Raw genomic sequence first — 9,757 nt, forward strand, 5'->3', positions numbered from 1 at the left:
GAGTCTTCATGAGCACCACAGAGACCACCCCCTCCCCTAGTCATCAAGCCTACTGTCCCTTCTCTGGTCAGTCAGCAAATCCAGGTTCTCCACTGCCTCCCGTTGCCAAGCCCTCTAGTCTCTTGGCGGCCAGGAAGTACTTTCTTCAGTCTGTCATTGATCCTTCCTGCTATACTTTTGAACAATACCCTCTGCTGTTAGCTCCCTGATCTCCCATGCTCCCACCACACACAAGCAATTAATTACCTCAGCCCATCCAGCTCACTCTCCAGCCGCCTTCTCTCAATCACCAGCCCCATGGTGTTGGCAAACCTCTGCGGGGAGTGGGGCACCCTAGCAGGCAGGAGGAATATCTGCAGGGGTAAAGAGGAGTCCAGTGGAGACTGCAATCTCTCAAGGTGACTGCGTGCCCCCGGCATGCTGGTTGACCCACGGGAGCTCTGGCCGTTCACCCTGGAGCCCACTCTCTGCCAGCCTCTACCCTAAGACCATGGGAAACCCGAGGGGAATGGGAAACCTGTGCTCAGAAAAGGGGGAGCCCTGAGGATGGGAAAACGACCCGGGGTGGGTTTAGCCTTTCTTTGTGGTCAGCCTCACCTCTCCCTGCCGTATAACCACGTCGCGATGTTCTCCTTGCCTCCAGGACTCGGAGCATCATGTCTCCCTCCAGCTGGTAAAACACCTGTGGGAAAACCAAGACCCCCAAGGACTAACCTGCTCCATTTTTTAGATCCTTAACTTCTGCCCAGGATCTGAACTCTGACCAGAAAACCGGAAAATCTTCCTGAAGGCCTCGAGGTCCGGCACCCCTGCTCTAAAGCCCCTGGACCCCCTAGCCCCAGACAAGAAAGTTGGAAACGTACAGGGATCTGCATGTCTGGAATTGTAAATCTGGAAACATGTGGGTGATCATCAGATTACCCAGGGTACAAACAGCAGGTGTCTGGCCAGGAGGAGGGATGCAGAAGGCTGGATAAGAAGCTCCCGGAAGAACTCAGCGACACGGCAGTGGGGATATCCCTTAACTTAGACTGGGCCTTTTCATGCACATCAGAAATCTTACAAGCCCAGCGTCAACATTATTAGCCCCATTTTGAAAAAAGAAAGCTGAGGCTCAAAGCAGCTGGTCTAAGCTGGTGAGTCTTGGACTGCAGTTGGGATCATAGCCTGGGTAGCTTTGGGGCCCTGTGCATTCCTCCAGCCACTGAGATGCTCTGGCACTGGGCTGTGGCCATTGACAGCCTAGGCAGATGGACTTGGTGGCTGGGCTCTCTCTAGGGGGCTCCTACTAAATTTTCTACTCTAACCTAAAATCCTAACCAGTACCTTATGAGCTGGACATATGACTCATGTCTCAATTTGGCAGAAAGATTGCCTTGAGTTTGAGGCCAGCCTGGGCTATAGAGTGAGGCCTTGTCTCAAAAAAACAAAAACAAACAAAAAACCTGAAGCAAACAAAAAATGATTCCCAGAGGATCCTAATTACAGAGTGGCCCATATATAGCATAGTGACAGTGTTCATGGCTATGAACGAGGGAAAGCTTGCTACACCTCCTATGTTTTCGACAATGAATGGTATTTACTTTCATTATTAAAAACAAGCCATATGATTAAAGATGCAGCTCCATGGCAGGATGCTTGTTATAACACACACACACACACACACACACACACACACACACACACACACCTTATGTTATTTAAAACAAATCAGGAAAACCTACTAGGTTTCTTCATTGGAAGCAATTGAGTGTGTGCGTGTACGTGTGCGTGTGTGTATGTGTGTGTGTGTGATCAGTCCTCAGTATAAATCTTGGGTCTTTTCATGGTGGAAGAGAAGAGGAGGGACCCCCACAGTTACGGGGAGAGACTGCAAATATCAAGTTGGGAGAAAGGGGCCAGATTCAACCCTTTTCCAGGCTGACAATAAGATATTAACAGCTATTGATCAAAACCAGAAGGCAACAGTGGGATTTTCCTGACTTGTCCCCTTCTCTGCAATGAGGGGTGGGCCTGGACTGCAGCAGAGGACATACTCCTGACAGCAGAAAATCACCAGTGGTAACCCTGGGCAATCCAAAAGGAATTATGCTTCTTGGGAAGTGAATGATGTTTGAGACCTAGGGCTAGCTGGAAGATTAAGTGCACTGGCTCGCAGATATTAAATTGAGTTTGGCTTCTGTGACCCGGAAAGGACTCACAGGTAGGGGAGCCAGAAACAGGTAAGGACCCATAGCTATTAAGTAACTACTCTGTGCACACTGTATTTCTCCACAGGCAGAGCCATAGTCCCCTGTGCTGCAAGAGAAGGCTCAGACCAAGGGCACAGGATATGCATCTATCTAGTCATATGACTAGCCAGAGGAACATCTCCTTCTCAGCCAATTGCCTTCATTCTTGGCAACCACCAGAGAAAGTGGGTTTGAGTGGTGAGTTGGTGCAGGGCATCTATGGGTTATCTCAGAGACCAGTGCTCAGCCAGAAGGGAAATCAAGTGCACCCAGGGCCAGATGTGCTTTGAACATCACTCAGAGTGACTGCTCAGGGGCTGGGTAAGGATAGGCAAGGACAAAGAGGATACTGACCCTCGATTTGCTCTAAGGCTGCTCAGGGACTCGGAAGACCAAACCCTGCCCTCTTATTACAAACCTACCTCCATCCAGACTTCTCTGAGCTACCAAGTATCTCTCCTCATCAAAGCCAGCCTGGCTCATCTCTTAGCCACCAGCTGAATCACAGTATGGAATCACAGTATGTACTGGTCCAGGACTCATGGACATGGTTTTACTTAGGGTTATCAATGTTTTCATAACAGGGAAGGAACCTGGAGGCAAAAACTGATGCAGAGGCCATGGAGGGGTGCTGCTTACTGGCTTGCTTTTCATGGCTTACTCAGCCTGCTTTCTTATAGAACCTAGGACCACCAGCCTAGGGATGGCACCACCCATAGTGGGCTGGGCCAGCTTTCCAGATCTTATGGAGACCCTATTTCAATCGAGGCTCCCTCCTCTCTGATGACTCTAACTTGTGCCAAGATGACATAAAAGCCAGCTGGCACAGACACATACGCACTTGAGCAGTGCAGAGGGGCGACAGACCTTGAGTTGAACAAGGACAAAGAAGAAGGAGCTAGACAATGGGGGACAGGCAGGGTGGACACTGACAACAGGCCTAACTGTCGAGTGGAGATGAGCCTGCTTGCCAAGCAGTAAAGGCTACCTGGGCCTCAGTCACTGCGGCTACTCAGCTCTAACCCCGCCCCCCATCTCTTTGTAGTTTAGATTTTCATGTAGTCTTCCATCATAGGAAACCAGTTGTGAGGGAGGTGTTCAATGGCTAGGAGAGGGTCAAGGTGTGCAGAACTGGTTCTGCTCAGGTCTGGCCACTGCTGTAGGCCTGTTGCCCTCTGCCTGCCATTCTCATGCCCTTAGTGTTTGCTGATAGAGCATTCTCAAGGCTTCACAGTGAGCAGTCCTAAGTTGGTGTTGGGGATGCCAGTGATAGGGGTGGAGGCCCAAACCCCAGAACCAGGTCTTCCAGAAAATAAGGGGGCACTTTACAGTGGTCCTTTCCCAGCACAGCACATCCTGATATATACTATATGTGTCATTCAGGAGGATCAGGGTTGTCTTCCTCCTCCTCCTCCTCCTCCTCCTCCTCCTCCTCCTCCTCCTCCTCCTCCTCCTCCTCTTCCTCCTCCTCCTCCTCCTCTTCTTCCTTTCTCCTCCTCTTCCTCTTTCTCTTCTCCTTTTCTTTCTCTTCTTCCATTCCTCCTCCTCTTTCTTCTCCTTCCTCTTCTTCTCCTCCTCTTCCTCCTCCTCCTCCTTCTTCCTTCCTTCCTTCCTTCCTTCCTTCCTTCCTTCCTCCTCCTCCTCTTCCTCTTTCTCTTCTCCTTTTCTTTCTCTTCTTCCATTCCTCTTCCTCTTTCTTTTTCTGCTTCTTCTTCCTCTTCCTTCCAGACAAATTTCCATCTTTCGGCCTAGGAGCCTTGAACTCCTGACCCTCTTTGCCTCCACTCCTGGATTACAGATGTTCACCATCACACTCAAGTTTTGCTTTTTAAATATAGCTTCAGTACACAAGTGTAGAAGCACAGAATTCAGTTTCCAGACTTGGGGCTTGCTGCCTCTAGTAGTAAAGGGGGGCCACCCAGTCCCAACTCCTTCTTCAGCACTGCCCATGCTCTACCTCCTGAGTTGCCTCCATTTCTCCTCCACCCCCTTGTGTCCTCAGATAATTTTCTCCTTGTATGAAGGAGACGGAGAACCTGATTCTGGGATCAAAGGTCAATGGACTCCTTCAGAATTCGTGTCTCATGTGGAGGACCAATCATATATTCAGGTTGAAGGGGAGGGACCACCACCACGTGTGGATGAAGTGGAGATCCCGCAATCTCCTCAGTGAGTTTCCCAGGCACCATGCAGGTACCCCAATTCTAAGGCAACAATTTTCCCTTCTCCTGGCAGTTGCATTTGCTTTTCTCTGGGCCACTTACTCTAGCCCTAGTCTAGAAGTATCTACACCCCCTACCCTCCGAGTGGCAGCAGGTGGCAGGGAAGGGCAGCGTGGCCTACCTCCTCACCCTCTTCAATGTGATAATCCTTCCTGGTATTGGGGCCTCCAACGAACATGATTTTGAGCTGCTCCTGGTGCCTGCAGTGGAGAGGCAAGAAGAGGACCTGAATCAACTCCTGGGAAGGGGGTTGGGGGGGTGGTGGAGAGGGAAGCAGGGACTGTAGGGACAGGAAGAGGTCTGGTACACATATCTGAGAGAACATCTCCTCCATCCACACTGTTCTGCATGCATTAACGTGTCTCCATGGATGATTGTCTGCATGTCTTCATTCCAACAAAGACACAGCATGGCCGTGCATAGCTCTGTGAACCCTGGGCCATGCTCGAGTTCTCAGTGACCAGAGAACAAAGAGGAGCTCTCAGCCTGACTGCTGTGACACTCTCCACCACTGGGGACCATACTCTGGGGACTCAGGAGCAGTGGCATCCAAGAGGGTAAGGAGATATGTGTCTGACGTGTGTTCACAAGCACAAAACACCTCCGAAGACTGATTCAGCTTTGCTGCAATCTTGGGCGTGCTAGTCGACTTTACTGGGCTTTAGTTTTCTCACCCAGCAAGGCAGCTTTAACTTATAAGGTTTTTTTGTTTGTTTGTTTGTTTGTTTTTTGGGTTTTTTGTTTGTTTGTTTGTTTTTTTCGAGACAGGGTTTCTCAGTATAGCCTTGGCTGTCCTGGAACTCACTCCGTAGACCAGGCTGGCCTCCAACTCAGAAATCCACCTGCCTCTGCCTCCCAAGTGCTGGGATTAAAGGCATGTGCCACCACTGCCCGGCAAGGTTTTTTAAAAATGTATGTATATTCTAAATAGTTTTATGTGATTTGGGAAGTTGAGAAAATGCCCCTTGGCCTATGAGCCAGATTGATGATTTTCTTGATTGATGGGGAAGGGCCTGGCTCACTGTGGGTGGTGCCATCCCTGGGCTGGTGGTCCTAGGGTCTATAAGAGAGCAGACTGAGCAAGCTATGGAGAGCAAGCCAGCAAGCAGCACCCCTTCATGGCTCCTGCCTCCAGGTTCCTGCCTTGGCTTCTTTCAGTGATGTGAGTCAATTCAGGTCTTCAGGTCTGTGATGGCAAGTGCCCTGCCCATTGGTCCATCCCTTCAGCCATTTTTTTTTTTTTTTTTGGTCCTTTATTAATAGACTTAACTGAGATATACTTAGAGCACATACAGAAAGTTCTTAAACAAGCCCATTTGAAAACTATACCTCACATACACCCTCCAGCCAGAATGCACAAGCCGGACGTGTTCCTCCTGTGCTCAGAGCCCTCCAGCAGCTTCTCATCTCAGTGGGGTGTTATGGCTTGAATTCTGGCACTGGTCCAAACTCTTGTGTTAGAGTCCTAACCCCCAGGACCTCAGAGGGTGAACTTATTCAGAAACAGGGCTGTTGCAGGTACAGGAAAGTTATAATGGAATGAGCTATATTTCATACCACATGGCCATAGCATATGAGAGCTGGATGTAAGCCTTAGAACCTGCCTCTCTAACAGTGCTGTGCATCATGTTGTGGGAGGGAGGGGAGCAGTCTTGATTGGAGGAGAGAGGGGTGGAGAGAGAGAGAGAGAGAGAGAGAGAGAGAGAGAGAGAGAGAGAGAGAGAATGCCTTGAGGAAACAGGAGTCTGACAAGGAAGGATCAACGGTCCCAACTGCCTTATGCTTTGCTCAGTGCAATGTGAGGTTTTTACGAGTGGGAATTTGGACGTGGAGACTCACAGCAGGAGAGTGTCGCTGAGGATGAAAGCGGACACTGGGTTCATGCATTTGAAACCAAAGAACATCACTGATACCAGCAAAGTACCAGAGAAGCTAGGGCCAGGCATGGCGCAGACTCATCATGAAAACTATCCTCTTATGGACGAAGGGTTCTCTCCACAGGCTACTTCATACTGATTGGCATCTCCTCTCAACAGTTCTACAAGGAAGGTGCTTTGTCAGTTTGCCCCCTGCCATAGGCCACTGTCCAGAGCACCGTGGTGCTCAGCAAACACCAGCTGACTAAATCAAGGGAGGGCCTCGATGGTCGTGATGGTGAACGCCAGGAGTTCTAGAGGACTGGAGAGGCAGAGGCGGGAAGCAGGGCTGGAGGCAAGGTGGTCGCAGCTGACCAGGCTGATGTGGACAGAATCAGAGATGCCCATGCGATTGAAAGGAGGAAGACTGGGAGGAGTGAGAATGAGAGACCGCAGACAGGGAAGAAGTGGTTTAAAAAAAAAAAAAGGGCAAAAATGATAAAGCTCCAAACTGGGGAAAGCAGCAATGACAGAAGAGAAGAGGCTCCGAGGGGCCGTCATGGGTAGCTACGGGTGGGTTGGGGGGGGAGGGGAGGGGAGGGGGTTGCCGTGTTGCGCAGTGACCAAGAACATGCACGGACTTTGTAGTCAAACTGTTCCTGGGCTTGCATGTGGACTCTGTCCCCCACTAGCTCTGTGACATTGGGAAAGTTACTTATTAAATCCCACCCATGGGGGGCTACTGTGAGAAGTCAAGGAAGTGACGAAATATACTTGACCTATTCTTCCTGTTGGAGGGTAGGTGGCTGTAGCCTGCTGGGCTGGGACACTGCCTACTGGAAATGACTTACAGCCACACAGACATGGGGACTTCGGGTCTGCAGAGGTGTTGCAAGAAGCTCAGCTGTGGAACTGAGGAAGGGGAGGGGGAGGTGATGGAGGCAGCATGAACAGGTCAGTCCGTGCTGTAGGTAAAGGAGGCCTGGAGGGTCTGGTCTGTGTGTGGCCTTGAGCCCTGAATTAAGAATCCCCACAGCTAGGGATGTAGTTCAGTTCGGAAAAGTGTGTGTGCCTAACATTCACTGACTTCCACGCTCAGCACCTCAGAAACAGGGTGTGGTGCTATACAGCTGTCATTCTAGCACTTGGGAGGTAGAAGCTGGAAGACTGAGGATTAAAGCCCACCCTTAGCTACATTGTGAGTTAAGCCTGGTCTATAGAAACACACACACACACACACACACACACACACACACACACACACACACCATCCAAAGAATTGTTCATCTGACTCAGCTTCAGGGTTTGCCAGGGTTGAGGTGCATGGTTTGGGGTCTCTAGGCCTTAAAATTCTAGTCTGGGACAAGGAAAACCAGGCTTTCCCCAAGGTGCATGGGTGCATTGGGTTGGAAAGCTGCTTTCAGCCATGGAAGGAATGTCACACCCTGCCATCTCATCTCTCACGGCCTCAGAGACACTCAAGCGGGTCTCGGGTCTCGGGTCTCGGAAGTCAAGGCCACCATCTCCACTGTGGTCTCCAGAAAGAGGAACAGACTGAGGTAGTGAAAGAAGAAACAGGTAGTTTCCCCCCTCCCCAGAAGAGCACCCAGTGGATGGAACTCAAGGCTAGAGGGGGAAGGGACGGGTGAGGGAGGAGAAAGGAATAAGAAAGGGTGTGGGTTGTAGTCACCGGATGCTGGGGACTCACATAAGCTTGTTGCAAACCGGAGGCTGAAAGGAGGCCCGATTCTCTTCTACCCAAGACTTCACTCTCACACAGCGCTCCATGGCAGGCCAGCAGGACTCTTCTGCCCACAACGTGGTCGCTAGGTAATCCGGTAGTTGAAGAGGTGTTGTGATCTGCTCAGTGTCCGGGGCGGCCACCTCATTAATTAACTTACCAGAGGGCAAAGAGTTGAGCAATCTCCAGCCACCCTGTGGTGCGGATCTGGGGTCTGAGCCTGTTTGCCTGGCCCCTGCTCATAGGGCGGGTCCTCCGGGGCAGAGATCAAAAGCTCAAGAACAGACCCGCCTCCTGGGATATGGCCAGCATCCTCCCAATACCTAATTACTTCGGTCCTAGGCTGGACTCTGGTACCTACTAGGCCCACGTAAGATGCAGGATGCTGGGCTTTCCACTTTCCTAGAGGCCCCGCCCCTAAAGAAATATTGTGATAGGAGAATAAAGGTTTGAAAATCGGAGACTTTGAGCACGAGGAGAACTGAAGGCGACGGGAGCACACAGAGGCCATCACAGGAGGCAATTAACAAGGTATCCAGTCTCCTCCGGAGTATGGAGGTCTGACCCGGTCCTGCAGGTGTGATTGGCTAGACCCAGATACCTTGTCCTCTCCTTGCTTTGCAGCTGAGGCCCGGTCCAGCTAGGCAGCCCCAGCACCTAGTAGTAGTGGGCAGGAATGAGGTGCCCAGCACTGTTCCGAGTGAGCTCTTTAATCCACTGGAAACTGAACCAGGGTCTTTATAGCTTGCTGGGCAAACTCTGCCACAGAGCTTCACTATATCCCTGTCCCCTTGCGTGTCTTGTTTATATTTTGTTATTTGGTTTTGGTTTTTGAAACAAGAAATCACTTTGTAATCCAAGATGTTGGGCAAGTTGCTATGTAGCTCAGGCTAGACTCAAACTCTATCCTTCTGCCTCAGTGCTGGGATTACAGATGGATGCCACTGTAAACCTACAATTCCCACTCATGTATGTTTTAAGCCACACGCCTGTGAAGAACTTTACAGGTGAAGATGGTCCTGGGTGTCTGTCTTAGTTAGGGTTTTATTGCTGTGAAGAGACACCATGACCAAGGTAACTCTTACATAGGACAAGAGGGCTGGCTTCCAGGTTCAGAGGTTTAGTCCGTTATTGCCATGGCAGGAAGTATAGCAGCGTGCAGGCAGACACCATGGTGAAGGAGCTGAGAGTTCTATGTCTCCATCCAAAGGCAGCCAGGAGAAAACTGTCTTCCAGGCAACTAGGAGGAGGGTCTCAAAGCCCACCCTCACAGAGACACACCTACTCCAACAAGGCCACACCCACTCCATTAAGGCCACACCTCCTAATAGTGCCAGTCCCTGGGCCAAGCACATACAAACCACCTCAGCGTCCTAGTCTGCCAGACTAGAGGCTCCTCAGCCCAGGTTGCCCTGGGGCAGGAAATGTAGATCTACGGTGGGAATGAGGAAGAGGGTAAGGGCAATGACCACCTTCCCTCAGGACTCAGAATTCTCAGGAGAACTGAAAAGGAGTGAACTATAGAATCAGTGTGAGGGAGAAGAACCGGCCTCAGGCCTCTGACCCCAGAACACAGACTTCAGAATAGAAGAATTCCTAGTGTCTCCCTCGTGGTTCTCATGGCCACCCACCCTTGTCTGCAGCCTGCGTGGGCAGCATCTCTGCTTCTCAGAGTTAAAAGCTCTGAGGGTGTAAGTTAAATGTGGA

At 50.7% G+C, this 9,757-nt stretch overlaps 1 pseudogene across 1 annotated transcript; it reads right to left on the reverse strand.

Annotated features, from left to right (window-relative positions):
• Window positions 1-227: 227 nt before the first annotated feature.
• Window positions 228-8,288, reverse strand: LOC117702490 (3-hydroxyanthranilate 3,4-dioxygenase-like; annotated as a pseudogene). The gene is made up of 4 exons (XR_013070424.1): window positions 8,018-8,288; window positions 4,575-4,653; window positions 598-682; window positions 228-353 (listed from the first exon to the last, which is right to left on the reverse strand). The product of XR_013070424.1 is annotated as a 3-hydroxyanthranilate 3,4-dioxygenase-like (transcript).
• Window positions 8,289-9,757: the final 1,469 nt, after the last annotated feature.

The sequence above is a fragment of the Arvicanthis niloticus genome, unplaced genomic scaffold (genome assembly GCF_011762505.2).
Source record: "Arvicanthis niloticus isolate mArvNil1 unplaced genomic scaffold, mArvNil1.pat.X pat_scaffold_871_arrow_ctg1, whole genome shotgun sequence".
Taxonomy (NCBI): domain Eukaryota; kingdom Metazoa; phylum Chordata; class Mammalia; order Rodentia; family Muridae; genus Arvicanthis; species Arvicanthis niloticus.